Genomic DNA, 17,125 nt, shown 5'->3' on the forward strand with positions numbered 1-17,125 from the left:
CAAAATATTGGTTTTTTTATAAAAGCACAATTTGATTTTTGTCTACCCAGTATCAGTTTTGCTAATAATACTACCGTCTTCTTTGTACTTTGACCATTTTTTAGTCCATGAGGTTCTTATGGGGCTGCTGTTCACAAAGGCAACTGGGTTGTTCAGAAGAGTTGTAACATAACTGAAGTCTGGCTATAATTGGGATGAACATACAACCTGAGATGAGTGAGTTAAAAGCTCTTGAAATGTGCAGACACTGGGAATATAATAAGTTCATAATTGTGTCAATCATGCTCTCTTCCAAAAAGGTGACTCCCACCTTTAGTGGAAAAGAATGAGGAAACTAGACAGAGAAGCAAAGCTGATAATTTCAGAGAACTGATGTTTGATTACTTAATGTCTGATGTCGGTACCACCTCTAATCTTTCTAGGTAAATAAATTAGGTTAATTTCTTTTTTTTTTTAATATTTTTTCTTTTATGTTTCTTAAGCTAATTTGAGTTTGATTCTTATCATCTGGAAACAAAATGTGAACTGACCTCATGAAATGGGCCCAACATGTGTGGGTTTTTACTAGCAAGACCTTGCTTCAAAGAAAGCTCTAAGTAAACAGGTAAATAGAATGACCCACTTTGTAGGTGCAGTCATTCTCCTTTAGTCAACCCTTGGCTTATTCATAGTGCGTTTACTTACAGAGTGGCAGAATAGGGTGAGTACAGAAGTGATGGTATGTTCAACAATATGGTTCTTTTCTCACCAAGACCAACCTTGTTATTGCCACTGCAATTTTTCTCAGTCATTGGTGTGCATCAGGGCCCTGAGATGAAATGGTGTTTCTATGAGATCAGCCAGCTACCTGGTTATAGGTCAGCTGCATGGGGCTTTTTCTGTTTTACAAAAGTCAGCAATCTCTAGTCTCCAAAATATTTGTTTTCAATTTGTTTTTGTTTTCCTTCCTATATTGCTTCTGTTGGATCCATTACTCATAGGTTTATTGCGTATTCTGAATATCATAACAATATTCCATACAAATCATCTCTTATCTTCTGACTTAGTTCACAGTAGAATGTGCAATACAGTGGACAAATGGCAGGTTTGCCTGGGTTTTTCATATGCCTCACTTGTAACAGGTTATAATTTATGATTACAATGATAATTATTTTAGTCGTGAAAAAAGAACTTAGTCAAACATATAATATGTAGGAAAGGATTGAAGAGAATGTTTGAAAACCAAGCCTTGAGATGAGCAGAAATCAAGGCAGCTCTGGTTTTATCTCTGGTAGGTGATGCTGACTGAATCTCTAGTGTACTTGTCATCAGAAACAGCTCTAACTAATTTTGGTTTCTGAGTGTGTTTGATTGTCTGTTTTTTCCCTGAAACTAAAATTTCTGGAGGATAGAATATGGTTGGTTTAGTTTGGGTCATGTGCCCACTTTTATGATCAGGTAGGGAGGAGTCCATTATCAGAAGAAAGAATATATTGAATATTAGCATCCAAGGACTGGACTGTGGTAGCTACTACTTTTGCTTTCTCAGTATGTTTCCTCTATATCTCCTTCTCATACCTCCTGCCCATTCTCTGATAGAAAATCCATTCTCCTAGCTATGTGGTTGACTATATGATCCAAACTACTGGTAAACATATCTGGCTGCTACCAGGGTGATTTTTTTTCTAATGTCAGAATGATAACAGTCATTTTATCTGTCATATTGAAATATATTACCAGGTATAAAATCTTTCCTGCAAGGATAATTATAATGAAAAATATAAAACATTGACTTTGCATAATGAAAATGACATAGTGTTGTGAGTAATGCACTGTTTTAATTTCATTAATTTTATGGAGATGAGTATGGACCAAGGCCAAATGTTACTTTTGGTATAATATAGAAACAGATATTTTATAGTTGTTCAAATAGATTAAATATAGGAGCAAAAGTGACTCTTTGTATGATACATAGAAACAAACATAGGCATGCCAACCTGAAGACAAACCAAAAAACAACAATAACAACAACGTAGCAGGTTAGGTTGTATTTATATGTTTCACATGTATGTAATCAGAGATCTGATGTTTTAAATTCTCAGGAAACAAAATTCTGCCAGACACAGATCTTATACCTACATCATTCTATACATTTTTCTTAAAGTAATTTATTATCTCAGTTTTGGAATTTTTGGCTTTATAGTCTTATGTCCCCCAGCCAGACTGTGCAAAAGGGACTATGTCATTCATTTTTGTATCTGGTAACCTGAGGACGTAATAGCATAGGACATGATAATCACAAACTTAAAGTAAGAGCTTTGGCCTAGCGGCAGCCAAGTTTGATTACTGGATTTACCATATTCCAGCCAGGAAACCATGGATAAGTCATTTAATATAATCAAGCTTATTAAATTCTTAGCTGTGTTTTGGGAATAACATTGCCTCTTTAGGTAATGTGGGAATTAGGTGTGACAACTTAAGTATATTTCTAATCATAGTCTCCAGCATATAAATCTTAAATAAATTATAGCCAGTAACCAGTTATTCAGTAGATATTTGTGGATGATTAGGTGAATGACTTCTAAGCTCTTCTTGGTAAACCTGTGCTCTTTGTCAAAAGAATTACATCAATGAGTGTAGACTTTTCCAGTATCTACAGTGCAAGAGCAACATCTAATATGTGTTTGATAGTGTGTTTTTTGAATGTATACAATTATGAAAACTCATTGTTTTGTTGAATGAGAAAACATGCATACTACATAAAGTATTTTTACTTGAAAAGAAGTCTCACAATTGAATAAACTAGGCAGAAGGAACTATTAATTTTTTTAAAAAGTTTAATGTTTATTTTTGAGAGAGAGAAACAGAGAGTGAAGGGGGAACAGCAGAGAGAGAACAAGACACAGAATCTGAAGCAGGCTCCAGGCTCTGATCTGTCAGCATAGAGCCCAACGTGGGGCTCAAACTCCCAAACCGTGAGATCATGACTTGAGCCTAAGTCAGATGCTTAACCGACTGAGCCATCCAGGCACCCAGAATCTATTGAATTACTACACAATGAAAATGTAGTTTCATTGGTTATTCTGTTAACTGAATTAACAGATGTTCAAAATACTGGCAAATATTTTAATGCTGGTGGAGTTAATTGATATATTCATAATGGATCATCAATTGATGTGATTAAAATGCAAGAAACATGCTATCATTTTAAATGTCTCCTGATTCTATATGCTTCATCTCATGAATTAGCATTAAGTGTACATTTTTAAATTTGAGTGTAACAGTGGAAAACTGTTTAAGTAAGTCACCCATAATTGAATTTGATATATAGCATTTAGTTTTCTTGTTCTACTAGTCAGTGGACATTTTGGTTGTGTAATCATGAGAAATAATGAAACTCAAAATCTGCATGCATTTACCTACATTTGCACCAAGTGAAAACACTGATAGCTTGGAGAATTCAGAAGATAACCTGGTTTGCTGAATACAATTACTGTCATGGTTACTATATATTGAGAAAGGAAACTTAATGAGAATAGAAGCTTCTGCAACTCTTTTTAAGAAAAATATAAATATAAATGATAGTGATAAGAAAGGTTTTAGTCTTGTTCTTGGATACTTCTGATAAAGAATCTGGAAATTTTCAAAATAACTATTACTTTGACATAAGAGTCAAATAAGAATTTGATTTTCAGATCACACCTCTGTAACTACTCTCCCCCAACTCTTAACCACTCACACCCACCTCAGCTACAGGGAAATGTCCTGTGTCTTTATTAAGGAAGGTATCATTTGTCTTTATTAAGGAAGGTATTATTTTACTATGAACCACCAGTGAAGGTGTTAAAATCAGTAACTGGTAGTAATAATGGTCACATTTATTAAGCACTTACTATATGCCAGGTACCGTATAAGTACTTTTCATATGTTATTTATTCATCATTAGTTGTGTGCCTATTAAGTCTTGAACTTAAGCACTAGGGATATAATGTTTAAAACGAAAAGGTGAACATTCATGTCCTCACAGAGCTTATATTTTATTGAAGGAAGATAGATACATTATGTCATTTAATCCTTTTCAACTTTATTACTTTGGCACCAGTATTATCTCTATTTACCACTGAAGAAATTGAGGCATGGAGAAGTTTGATCACTTACTTTAAGTAATATGGCTAGTTAAGGACTAAACCAGGAACTTAAAACCCTGCCGTGTCTTTCTCTACCATGATAATTCTGTTTTTCCTAGTCTGCTGCTTTTTTTTGCATTTTTTGCAAATGTAAATTTGAAAAAAGAAAAGTGGAGCTTATCTACCTGCCAGCATCTGTACCCACATACTCTGCCTTCATTATTTTAATACAGATGAAATCTCTAAGTACCACTCTGAAGCCAGCCCCTCTATTGGTATCCAAGATCCCTTTCTTCTTGTCTAGTTAAGGGCCTTGTTTTAGCAATTTTCCCCTTTCTCTTCTATTTTTTCCTCTCTCTATGGGATCATTTTTAATCAGAGGACATAATGCTATTATTCATTATAAAAGCGCGTGCGTGTGCGCGCGCGCACACACACACGCACCCTCTTTACCTTACTTTTCAGTTACTAACTGGTTTATCTCCTCTTTGTTAAAAGCAGAATTCTTCACATGTTATCTACAGTGACTACATTCCTTGTACTTCTTCCATTATTCTTAAAACCACTGGATTCAGACTGTTGCTCTCCAGTGAAATTTCTCTATCTAGAACCAGAGGCTTCCATGTTACTAAAGCCAATGGTCATTTGTCAGTTCACATTAACTTATTGACATTTGACACAAATAATAACTGTCTTTTCCTTGAAATTCCTTTTGTAGTTGGCTTCCAGCTAACTGCACTCTCCTTTTCTATTTTACTGCTTTTTATCAGTGTCCTTTACCAGTTTTTTTTCTCATCTAGTCAACCCTTCTGATGACAGAATGATCCAGCACTCAGTCCTTGATAATTTTCTTTTTCTATATTCACTTATTTGGTGACCTCATTTAGTCTTGGGGTTTTAAATATAATTCTATATCTGCAATAGATTATAGCATTGCACTCAGTCATTCATTCTCTGTGTCTCTGTAGCAAGATATCACATTTTTGCTCTTACAGTGTGACTAACATTGGATAATGCTTCCTTGTATATGGAGTATATGTCACTACTCCTTCTTTGGCCTGATCATGTGATTGACCGGGTTAGGCTGATCAAATGTGAGTGGAAATGACAGTATGCCACTTCTAAGCAGAAGCTTCATACATTAAATTCTTGCTGTCTTGTTTTTTCATATAAAACAAGACTGATCTATCCCAGAACGAGATTCTTCTCTCAGCCAGAATGCTGGAATAAGAAAACAGAAACAAAAGTGCAGCATGAAGCCCATAGAGCTACCAAGAAGTAGTGTGAGAGAGAAATAATTATTTGTTTTTGTAACCTAATGAGATTTGGGGAATGAAGTTGTTACTGCCGCAGAGCTAAATAAAATACCATCAATGTGCTGATCATGACTCCCTAATTTTTATCTTTGGCACATCTTTTTTTGTATTCCCAAACTACGTATCCAAATGTTTACCCAGTATTTTTAATTAGATGACTAGTAGACATCTCAAACCTAACATTCTTGCCTTTTCCCACCCAGCATGCTCCCATCCCCTCTCCTGTGGATGCCACTCTTTCACTTGCTTTGGCTGACAAAACATGGAATCATCCTTTATTCTTCTCCTTATCATCATTCCCACGTTCTAATAAGGAAATCCTGTTAGCTCTACTTTGAAAATATATCCATAATTCTGCCACTTCTCACCACTTCTGTTGCTACTTTCTACTCTAAACTATAATTATTTATTGCCTGGATTTAAAAGAACCTCCTTTCTACACCCTTATTCCTCCGTAGCCTCTTTTCACTCAGCAGTCATATTTTAAAGTGAAAATTGATACTGTCTTTCTTTTGCTTATTACTCCGTATTAGTGGCCTATCTCATTCAGAGGCAGGCCAAAATCTTTAAAACAGCTTTTAAGTCACTGCCTGATCTTGTCTCATATTTCCTAATTCCTGCCTACTTTCTTTCTTGTTTATATCATCCAGCCCCACTGGTCTCTGGACCACACGAAGATCACTGTGCTCTGAAGATTTTTTTTTTTTACTTGCTTTGCTTCTTGTCTTTTCTTTCCATTAGCCACATGTTTTACTGTCTCATTTCATTTAAGTCTTTGCTCAAATACAATCTTTTGAGTGAGGCCTTTTCTTCAATACCTAGTTCTAAATTATACACACTCATTATATAGCTCATTATTAGGGAACAGTGGCCATCCCCTTTGTTTTTTCTCCTTAGCATTTACCATTTGTTACATTACAGGACTTACTTTGTTTCCTCCCCCTCCCCATTTTAATATATGCCGTAACACTACAGAAATTTCTGTCTGTTTTGGTCTTTTCTGTATCCACAGTACCTGGTATATAGTAGGTATAATAAGTACCTGTTAAATGAATATGTTGAGGTTTTCTTGGATACTCTCATATAAGTTGTTATGAACTGAATATTTGTATCTCTACAAAAGCTCATATATTGAAACCCTAACCCCAACTGTGATGATATTTGGAGATGGAAACTTTGGAAGATAATTACATTTATATGAGATTATGAAGGTGGGGCCCCCATGAAGGATGAATGTGTCCTTATGAGAAGAGACTGGACCTTATTCTCTCTCCCAGCATGTGAAAAGGCAGCAGTCTTAAAGCTAGGAAGAGAACTCTCACCAGGAACCAACTTGGCCAGCACCTTGGTCTTGGACTTCCCAGCCTCCAAAATTGTAAGACATAAAAGTCAGTTGGTAAGAAATAAATGTATGCCACTCAGTCTGTGGTATTTTGTTATAGCAACTCAAGCTGACTAGGATTTTGGTATTAGGAGTGGTTTGCTGCTGTAACAAATACCTTAACATGTGAAGCAGCTTTATGACTGGGTAATGGGTAGACCTGGAAGAGTTTTGAAGTGCATACTAAAAATATGGATATGAAGGGTAATCCTGGTGAGGTCTTAGATGGAAATGAGGAATATGTCATTGGACACTGGAGGCAGGGTTAAGCTTGTTATCAGGTGGCAGAGAATTTGCCTGAACTGTATTCTAGTGTGGAAGATGAAACTTGGGAGGGATTAGATTGAGTATTGCATTGAGAAGATTCCTCAGCAAAGTGTTGAAGGAGTGACTTGGTCAGATGCACACAGAGGGCCATTGAAGAAGATATTAAGCAATAGGAACTAGAACCTGAGGATATAGAAGATTCTTAGGCTACTCTTATGCAGGAACTGAGAAAGCGTGTTCAAAAGAGAATACCAAAGGTTTGGCTGAACTGTCACTGAATAAATAATTTATGGAATTATACGTGCAGAAACACTGCCACTTTGAACTGAAGGAGATGAGGATGGGCTTTTTAACATGTAGGTTAAAAGGAGAATAACAGTCTATAGCGTTTAACTTTAAACTAGGGGCAGCTGGGTGGCTCAGTCTGTTAGGTGTCCGACTTTGGCTCAGGTCATGATCTTGTGGTTCATGGGTTTGAGCCCCGCATCGGGCTCTGTGCTGACAGTTCAGAGCCTGGAGCCTGCTTCTGATTATGTGTCTCCCTCTGTCTCTCTCTCTCTGCCCCTCCCTTGCTCATGCTATCTCTCAAAAATAAATAAACATTAAAAAAATTTGTTTTTAACTAGCTAGCTATTGGATGGTGATCAAGAGAAACCCTAGATATGTGGGATAGAATTCTTGGAAATCCTTTTGTATTTTTGAAAGATCTAGGTAAAAGGTGTGCTTTGTCTCTTTTCTGAGCTCTCCCTGGGTGCATGGAGAAGTCCAAAGGCTTATTTTATTATTTAGTCTCCAGCTGCTGAAATAAAATCACTGGAAATCCAAGAGGCAGAAATACAAGAGACATTATTCCTCTTCTCTTTCATCTCTGTAACTAGTCAGTCACCAGATTCAGGACAGGCTAATATTTCTTGATCTTCTTCCCTTCTCTGCATTCCCATTGTCACTACCTTCAGATTTTAATAATTTACCACTGAGTCTATTTCAGAAGTGCTCATCTTGCTACCAGATCTGCCCCTTTTCCTATTACACATACGGTTACTTTTCTGTAACATTTAGATCATCACACTACTCTTTAGCTAAAATTCCTTAGTGGCCCCTCATTGCCATTAGGACTCTCATTGCCATCAGGACCTAGTTCAAACACCTTAGTAGGAAATGGGAAAATAATTCCAAAAAAGTTATGTTTCTGTCATCTTGTCATCATTACTTTCCTGTTTTATATTACATGCAAATTTCTTTAAAACCTAATCTTTTTTTTTAAGTTTCCTTTTCTGATGCTGCAAGCATGGGCTTTGTCTGTCTACTTAAGGTAATCTTTAACTGCCCCATATATTTATAGAGCCAAGGGCACATGTTTTTCAACCCATCTACAGTTTTCTGTTGTCTGATTTCTCCAAAAGACTGGAAGCTTCATGAAGTCAGAAGTATGTCTTATTAATTATTTTATCTCCAGGGCACAGGAAAATTTCTAATATACAACAAATACCTATTTAGATAAACATTCTTCCATTTAAATATTCTACTGTCTTTTCTAAAATTGCTGATTATTGGCATTCTCACCTTTTGACAGGGACTTGAAAAGAATGTTGGCTGTTGTTGTGCTTAGTGTTTGAATTTTCCACCACCATCGGTTCTCTTTGAACACCTCAGATAACAGGGATCTCACTACCTCCCAAGAAAGCCTGTTTCCTTACAAGATAGCGTTAATATTTATAATCCTCCTCTTCACGTTGAGCCAACATCTACCTCTAAAGTTCTGATTTGTCTTACTATTGTCCCATTGAACCCCGTTCACTTTTCTTGAGGACATCATAAATAATGAAAAGTTTTGGCTCTCTAGTTTCTTGCTACTCTAACATATTTTACATTGTATGTGGAGAAAAAAAGACATTACTCAGGAGCTTCCTATTATACATCCATACATAATGCAGGGGATTGTTCATTACAATATGACCCAATTACAGAAAGCATTTAAATAACATATTTATTGAACAGTAAAAGATTATGCTAATAAAAGTAGTGCACAAAAATGTGCAATATATTTCCGGGAAATGTGAAATTCTAAAAACTGGGTATTATCCTTTCTATGATGAAAGATTTTGAAGTCATCCTAAGGTACAGTGACTTTTTACAGATGCAATAGAGCACCAAACTGAATAGAAAGGATTCTTGTGACAATATATGACTTTTCTGCTAAAATTTGGCTCCAGAAATCTTGATATTCTGGTTTGCAAAATATAATCTTTATAAGATATGCTTTTAATAACATACTATAAGTCATATTTATACCTTTTCTATAAAGAATCTAACTTGTCTTTTCTTAGTCATTATCTTAAATAATACCAAACAATCTGACTAGCAAACCTAATATACTTGCAGTTTATTTTCTTTTAATTTTTTTTTACTGTTTATTTATTTTTAGAGAGAGACAGAGACAGAGAGAAAGAAAGCATGCATGAGTCGGGGAGGGGCAGAGAGAAAGGAAGACACAGAATCCAAAGCAGGCTCCAGGCTCCGAGCTGTCAGCACGGAGACCGACGCGGGCCTCAGACCCATAGACTGCAAGATCATGACCTGAGCCAAAGTCAGATGCTTAACCAACTGAGCCACCAAGGCGCCCCAACTTGCAGTTTATTTTTAAATATCAAGCATTATCGCATATAATGTCTATACCTAAGGTAATTATGTAGCTAAAGTAACAAATCAGAATACTAAAACTTATGGAAACTTAATTTTATTTCAGTAATATGGGAACATCAGTTATCTGTTTGAAAATTAAATGGTGCATCTTTATTTATATTTAAAGAAAATATAAGCTGTCTTATATGGTGCCCTATGTTTCTGAGTGAATGACTTGCAATGTGAATTGAATAGTGAAAATTTAAATCTTACATTTGATCAAATCTCTGAAAAATTTAAATTGGTTCCCTTTTGGAGAATCAGAATCAGTCCTAGGAAAAATGTCTCTTTACCACTCCCAAGAGAGGTTATTATCAGCTACCGTCTTTATCCACCAACAATGAAATTTGAGGGGAGGAGAGGTTCAGGTAAAATATTTTGAGCTTTCAAAATGGATAGGGGCACCTGGGTGGCTCAGTCGGTTAAGCATCCGACTTCAGCTCAGGTCATGATCTCACAGTCAGTGGGTTCAAGCCCCGTGTCGGGCTCTGTGCTGACAGCTCAGAGCCTGGAGCCTGTTTCAGATTCTGTGTCTCCCTCTCTCTCTGCCCCTCCCCTGCTTGCTCTCTGTCTCTGTCTCTCAAAGACATAAAAATTTTTTTAAAAATGGATGGAGAGATGAAAGAAGAGCAAGGTGTAAACTACATCCCGAGTAAACTACATATAGCCATTAATACCAACAAATGATACTTTGCACATGGAATTAGAAGAAATAGACAAATCTACCAGTGGAAAAAGAATAAGTGAAATGTCACCTTCTCTTTTGTCAAATAATTCACTTTGTGCCTTAGTAAGACTACAAAAATTTAGAGTGGAAAAGTGGTGACATGCATCAAACGCTAACAAAATGAGAGCACTGGAGTACTACTAAGTATAATCAGACAGGGGGTTAGTATAATTTATCTGAATTTGAGGACAAGGTCGGGCAAATTTAAAATCCAGCACTGAATCATTGAAAGTAGCCATGGATAGAAGAATCAGGTCCTGAGATATTGCTAAAGCAAGTTGGGAAGTGGTATTTTCAAAGAGAATCACTTGCAAAAATTGGAAATACCTTCCAAGAACAGAATAACAGTTATTTTAAAACATTAAAAGACTGAACCTCTTGACTGAAAAATAACCACAGAAAGCATAACTTAACCAATTCCATATCTGACTTTCTAGAAAGAAACTGATGATGAGCCATCCATGGAATTGTGAGAACTAGAGCTTGAGAGCAAAAATCCATGTCAGCCCAAAGAGAACAACAGAATGAGGGAATTATGAGAGCACAGACTTCTAGTTACTGTAGTAACTGTTTTCAGTTACTATAGTGTTTTCTGAATTGTAAAATTTAGTCATTGTCTGACTGAAGCATCTATCTTAGTACAGACTGCTGTAACAAATACCATTCACTGAGTAGCTTATAAACAGTTCTGGAGGCCACAAGTCTGAGATCAGGGTGCTTGCGTGGTGGCGTACAAACCCTCTTCTGGAGTGTAGATCACCAGCTTCTCACCATGTCTTACATAATGAACAGGACCAGAGATCTCTCGGAGCCTCTTTTATCAGGCACTAATTCCATACATAAGGGCTCCACTTTCATGATTTAAGCACCTCCCAGAAGCTCCGTCTCCAAATACCATTTCCTTTGGGAGTTAGGATTTCAAAATAATGGAGTGGTGTAGGGAGGACCCAAGTATTCAGATTAGAGCAACATTCCTCTAGATAGCTATTTTTTAATGTATGTTTTTTTGTTTATTTAGAGAGTGACAGAGGGACAGAGAGAGAGGGAGACAGAGAATCTCAAGTAGGCTCTACACTGTCAGCATGGAGCCTAATCCATGAACCTTGAAATTATGACCTGAGCTGAAATCAAGAGCTAGAAATGCAACCACCTGAGTGACCCGGCGCCCCCTAGATAAAAGTCTTAAAGAAGCAGGCCATAGACTGAATATAACTTCCAGATGTGTTTTGTTTACCCTGCACCTTATTTAGAAACTAAATCTACCCCAGGGGCCCTGGGTAGCTCAGTCAGTTAAGCATTGGACTTTGGCTAAGGTCATGATCTTGTGGGTTGTGAATTCAAGCACCGCATCAGGCTTTGTGCTGGCAGCTCTCTCTCAGCTCATTCTTTATTTCACTCTCACTCTCCCCCTTCCTCACTTGTGCTCGCTCTCTGTCTCTTAAAAATATTTTTAAAAGAAAGTAACTAAATCTACTCTTAACTTAGATACAGTGCCTCTTTAAAAATTAGATCTGGGGGCACCTGGGTGGCTCAGTCAGTTAAGCATTTGACTTTGGCTCAGGTCATGATCTCACAGTTTGTGGGTTGAAGCCCCGTGTCAGGCTCTGTGCTGACATCTTAGAGCCTACTTCAGATTCTGTGCTTCCCTCTCTCTCTGCCCCTAACCCGCTCATGCTCACACGTGCTTTCTCTTTCACTCAAAAAAAATAAAATTAGATGGAAATCCAGCTCAAGTTCCAACAAGGTGCAAAAGTCAAGTTCAATTAAAGAACATTATTTCATTGGTAGTCCACCATGGTTTCCAACTGTCCCCTGACACTAAAGCTTAGTATTTGTTCTCATTTTTTAATCATGCTTACACCATGGGTTTTCTTTGTAATAGTAGGAGAGTATTTCTCTGTGTCTGTGACTCAATGGAAAATCGAATCAGCTTACAAATGGACATCGTATTTCGTATGTTTTAAGAAAACAGAGAATACATATATCTTTGTTGAAGTGTAAAAAATGTCAGCCTGTTTCTTAAGGAAACCTTCAGCCTATTTGCCCCTTTTCTGTTATTTTTCTAGTGTATGTGGACATTTAAGTCATGCCTTGTGCTCTGTATTCAATAATCAAAAAATTTTTTTAAATCTTATTTAAAGCTCACCACACAAACTCCTTTGGTAATGTGGTTTCCTGGAGTCTGCTTACAGGAGATAGGTACCCTGAATACAATAGGCCATAGCACTAAGTCTCTTTGTGTTTAAGACTGTGGCTTGGACAATATGGTTTGAATATCTGAACCTAAACAACCTACATAAGGTGCTGGATAAAATCAGGAATTTTTGTGAAGACGAAGATCAGGTACTGGATTGTGATCACTACATTTAAACCCTAAGGTAGCTGACTCTTCTGTTCCTTTTTCTTTTAAGTGAAAAATACAGGGGCACCTGGGTGGCTCAGTCGGTTGTGTGTCTGACTTCAGCTCAGGTCATGAATTCACCATTCATGAGTTCGAGCCCCACATCAGTCTCTGTGCTAAGAGCTCAGGAGGGCCTAGAGCCTGCTTCGGGTTCTGTGTCTCCCTCCCTCTCTCTCTCTGTCCCTCCCCAGCTAACACTCACTCTCTCTCTCAAAAATAAAGATTATATGTGTGTGTGTGTGTGTGTGTGTGTATTTTAAAAATGTGTTTTATCGTTTTGAATTTTTTCATGTCAATATTTCTGAAATTTAATTAGTGTATAAATTTAATGTGGCAGTATTTTATTTTTAAATCTCTAAACAAATGTTATCAAGTGGTAGCATCTAAGCAATGAGGAAATTAAGTAAAACTCAATGCCTTAATATATACACCTAATTATCCTAAATTGCAGACAAAAATGCTAAAGAATTCTGGCATAATAGCAATTTGAAAAGAACAGTTTAGGAAAGGTAATCTTTCAGATCACCTTAGTTGAATCACATAGGTGGTTGCCAACTCCCTGAATGAAGCTGACATGAGTGTGTTGTCGTTGGACATATTTTTAATTCAAAACTATTGTCTTCTCTAATACCCTATAAGAGTCTGAATTAACTTTCCTTATGTAGTCAACTTATACTCATGATACATAAAGAGATTCAGAGATGCGTAAGTAAAACCTATGTAGAGAGTTAATTTGTTGCAGAAATCAGTAGTTTTCTGTTAGTTTGGTGTACCTGTATAAATGCATATATGTTTATAGATACATATATGAATATAACTTCAAATAAAATGATATTTGAATTCTCAGGTTTTTTCATCCTTAGTCTGTATAATTGAAATTTTGATTTTCTTTTTAAGAAATCATATAGACCATAAACTCTGTACTTGCCTTGTGCTGCATTTCTTGCCTCTTAAGTTCATAAATTATGACTTGGCAGGGGTATAAATATATAAGGTCTGACTAAATAAGGACTAAATTTGGTTGAATTATGATCATGTTCATAAACTCTGATAGAAATGTCAGGAGCAGCATAAGAGACCTTATTTTTTACATGAAAGTGTAAATGTTGTAGTCCTCTGGAAAATTTGTCAAAGAGAATTTTAGGACCAACTAGACCACTTGACTCACCATTGGTAGGAATTGGATTCTCTCCTTGGATCTAAGGCCATCCAACACAGAGAACATACATGCACACCCCCTCACACCCACATACACACAAATAGGGAAATGAGAAATGTCTTTCTTTCTAAGTTCATGAAGTTATACTCCTTTTAAAAAAGGGAAGTCGACACAAGCCATTATATACTAATAATGTATATATAATGCATATATATGTATATAACACATATATGTATATTATATACACATATATATGTCCAACTGATATGACATATTAAAACTGTGATGCATAACTCTTACTCCCTCTTTTCCTTGTCCTCTCCAATATGGCCCTATGCCTGGATTGTTAGCTTTACCAGAATTCATTCATTCAGCAGACATTTATTGAGAACTTTTATATGTCAGATACTCCATAGGAGCTAGGAATTCAAATATGAGTAAAAGAATTATTGTTCTCAATAAGTTTATCATAAACTGCCCCAGGGAGGTGCAGAGACTGTGCTGGACATGGTGGAGAAAGTGCTGGAGGAAGAATGGAGGTTCGCTTCACTGTCCATGCTTGTGTGCAAAAGAGTGGATGTAGAAGTGCGCCCAGAAGACGTGGATGATGAAAGGGTGTTCTGCTGCATCGATAACGTGCTGCTCTGTTGCGTGCTGGGAGCATTTGCGCTCTCCTCACCATGGCTCAAGCCACACAGGGGGGATGAGTGTTGACTGGCTGCTGTCAGCAAGGAGGCTGCAGACACTGTGTCGCTGAGAGGGGAGATGCCAGAAGTGGAAGGTGAGTCAGATTTCACTGCAGAGCCTGTAGCACCTTCAACAGATTGCATGGTCTGTAACTGTGTGGCCTACACAGAGCTAAAGCCATTCTTTGCCCGAGTCAGGTCCTTTTGGGGTGATGAGGAGATGGAGCTAGGGTACTGTCGAGTCTGTGCGGACCTCTGTTCATACAGAGAGCCCTGAGCATTATTTTGGGAGATATAGGCTGTCAACTGAATCGGACCGCTCTGATAACTGGACTCCTGACTCTGGTTAGATGAAATTGTAGATGAAGATTCACTGGCTGTGCTGGTATAGAGGCTACTTGGAGCCTGGCTTGAAGAGGCGCTCGTGGTGGGGGTGGACTCATAATCAGAAAGGACAGGTTCTGACCCAAACTGCAATGCCCCAAACTGCAGGTTTAGCCCTGAGATATCTGCTGAGCCAGGCATCTCCACAGCCAGAGCAGGAATCTTAGAAGTCAAGGAGGCCTTTTTCTTCTGTGGTTTCAATTTCTGCTGAGCTGGCTGAGCGCTGGAGGGCTGGTTATCAGAAGACCCGGGAGACATCTTTGGGGCTGAGGTGGATTTGCTCGACAGAGAAGAGGGCAGTGGAGGTGGCCACTGTAGGCAGCTTCTCCTGAAGGAACACCTCCATCATGGTTGAAGATGGGGTGAAAGCCTGGCATTTGGTGAAGGGGTTGTGTACTATGGAGTCATTCAGGTTCTTCAAATCATACTACACCAGCAATGGGGACTGGGAGGTGGAGCCTCCTCTTGGGAGAGGAGGTGGTGGTGGTTCTGGACTGAGAACGCTGTGCCGCCAACTGGGCCAGGGCCTGAGCCCTCTTGAACTGCTCCAAGAACTGAGAGCCGGTGGTGCTGCCTCCTTTGGCTTTGCTGACATCACCAAATCCTTTCCCCACCATGCTCAGCACACTGTGATGAGAGAACGAATTTCCCGGAGCAGGCTGTGTTGTGGTGCTCTGCTTTAAATTACTGAACACTGGAGGCTGCTCAAGAGAAGGAGCCGGAGATGGACAAGGAATGTTAATAAAGTTTGGTATATATCATGATAGCGCTAAGAGCCCTTTGTCCCTCTGCTGGGCACCATTGTTACTTGGTGGTTCTCCCATTAAACTTCTTATAAGTCATTTCTCCTTAGACCACAGTAGTTATTATTATCTTTATTCACATATGAGGAGAATGAAGCAAGGAAAGTTTGCAGCCTATCCAAGGTCACAAAGTTAATCAAGTTGCAGAGCTGAGACCAGAATTTTGCACCCAGGATCATGTTGTTCATATGACTATTTGTAGTCTCACCAATGTGATTTTTAAAAATATAGACAATACACAGATAGATGACAGTTGTGATGAAAGGAATCAGTAAGGTGCTTTAATGGATGATGGAATTTTTAGGCCTCTTATAAGTCACTCTGCTCAACAACTTCTGACCTATAGTTAGAATTTCTGATTTCTCCTGGGTTTTCTTGATTTTTAATCCTTAATATTTCCAAAGGTCTGAGAAGGGCATAACAAAAAGCAATTCATCATGTTGGCCAGCAGAGATCCATATTTCCCTAGGGCAAAGCAATGAACCTTTGAGTTTCAAAGAGCTTGGGATATCAAGTCCAAACATTCAGATTCAGGCATAAAACTAAAAGGAATGAAAAGCCTCTTAAAAAATGCATTCTCAGCCTTAATTCTATTCATACTTCCTTAGCAAGAAACTGTGTACTGTTAACACCTACAGGAACAGTTCAGCTCTTTCCCCTGTCCTGGGACCAGGAGAACACAGTAGGCATGACTGAACAATTAGAGCAATATAATCTATATGTGGAGGGAAGAGGAGACCAAGTACTTAGTAAAGGCCATTTCTAATGTGCCTCCGGAAGCTGTGCCAGCCCTTTAATGGATACCTTGGCTTCATGAAAACAGCAGGAAACTGTACTGCACTCCAGGTGCTACCATTTAGGTGGCCCCTGCTATTGGTTCTGCTGACAAGTACACATAGGAGCAGAGGCTGTTTTTCAGGGAGCTCTGGCTTCTGCTGGCATTACATCCTTTTTAAGACCTTTTTTACTCACTTAAAAAGGCTCTGATTAAGAAAAGGCTGAGGCCTTGCTAAGTGAACACTTAGCTTGATATGTAACTCACCTGCCTTCCAAGAAGTTTTCTTGCATTTGATTTGCAGGCAGCTTACATGACTGAAAAATTAAGGGCCAAGGTGGTTTTAAGGGTCAGAAGGAGGAATTCGCTAGCTCAGTTGGAAGACATATTTTACTATAATTTGCTTCTGTGTGTACTCACCAGTGTGTTTCTGAGTTC

At 38.0% G+C, this 17,125-nt stretch overlaps 1 protein-coding gene and 1 pseudogene across 13 annotated transcripts in view; one reads left to right on the forward strand and one right to left on the reverse strand.

The window, feature by feature from the left end:
* Positions 1-17,125, forward strand: part of COX7B2 (cytochrome c oxidase subunit 7B2) — a 133,091-nt gene that overhangs the window by 88,450 nt on the left and 27,516 nt on the right. The window lies entirely within an intron of this gene.
* LOC144226361 (ubiquitin-associated protein 2-like pseudogene) lies at positions 14,507-15,840 on the reverse strand (annotated as a pseudogene).

The sequence above is a fragment of the Crocuta crocuta genome, unplaced genomic scaffold, assembly GCF_008692635.1.
Source record: "Crocuta crocuta isolate KB4526 unplaced genomic scaffold, BGI_CrCroc_1.0 scaffold282, whole genome shotgun sequence".
Classification (NCBI taxonomy): domain Eukaryota; kingdom Metazoa; phylum Chordata; class Mammalia; order Carnivora; family Hyaenidae; genus Crocuta; species Crocuta crocuta.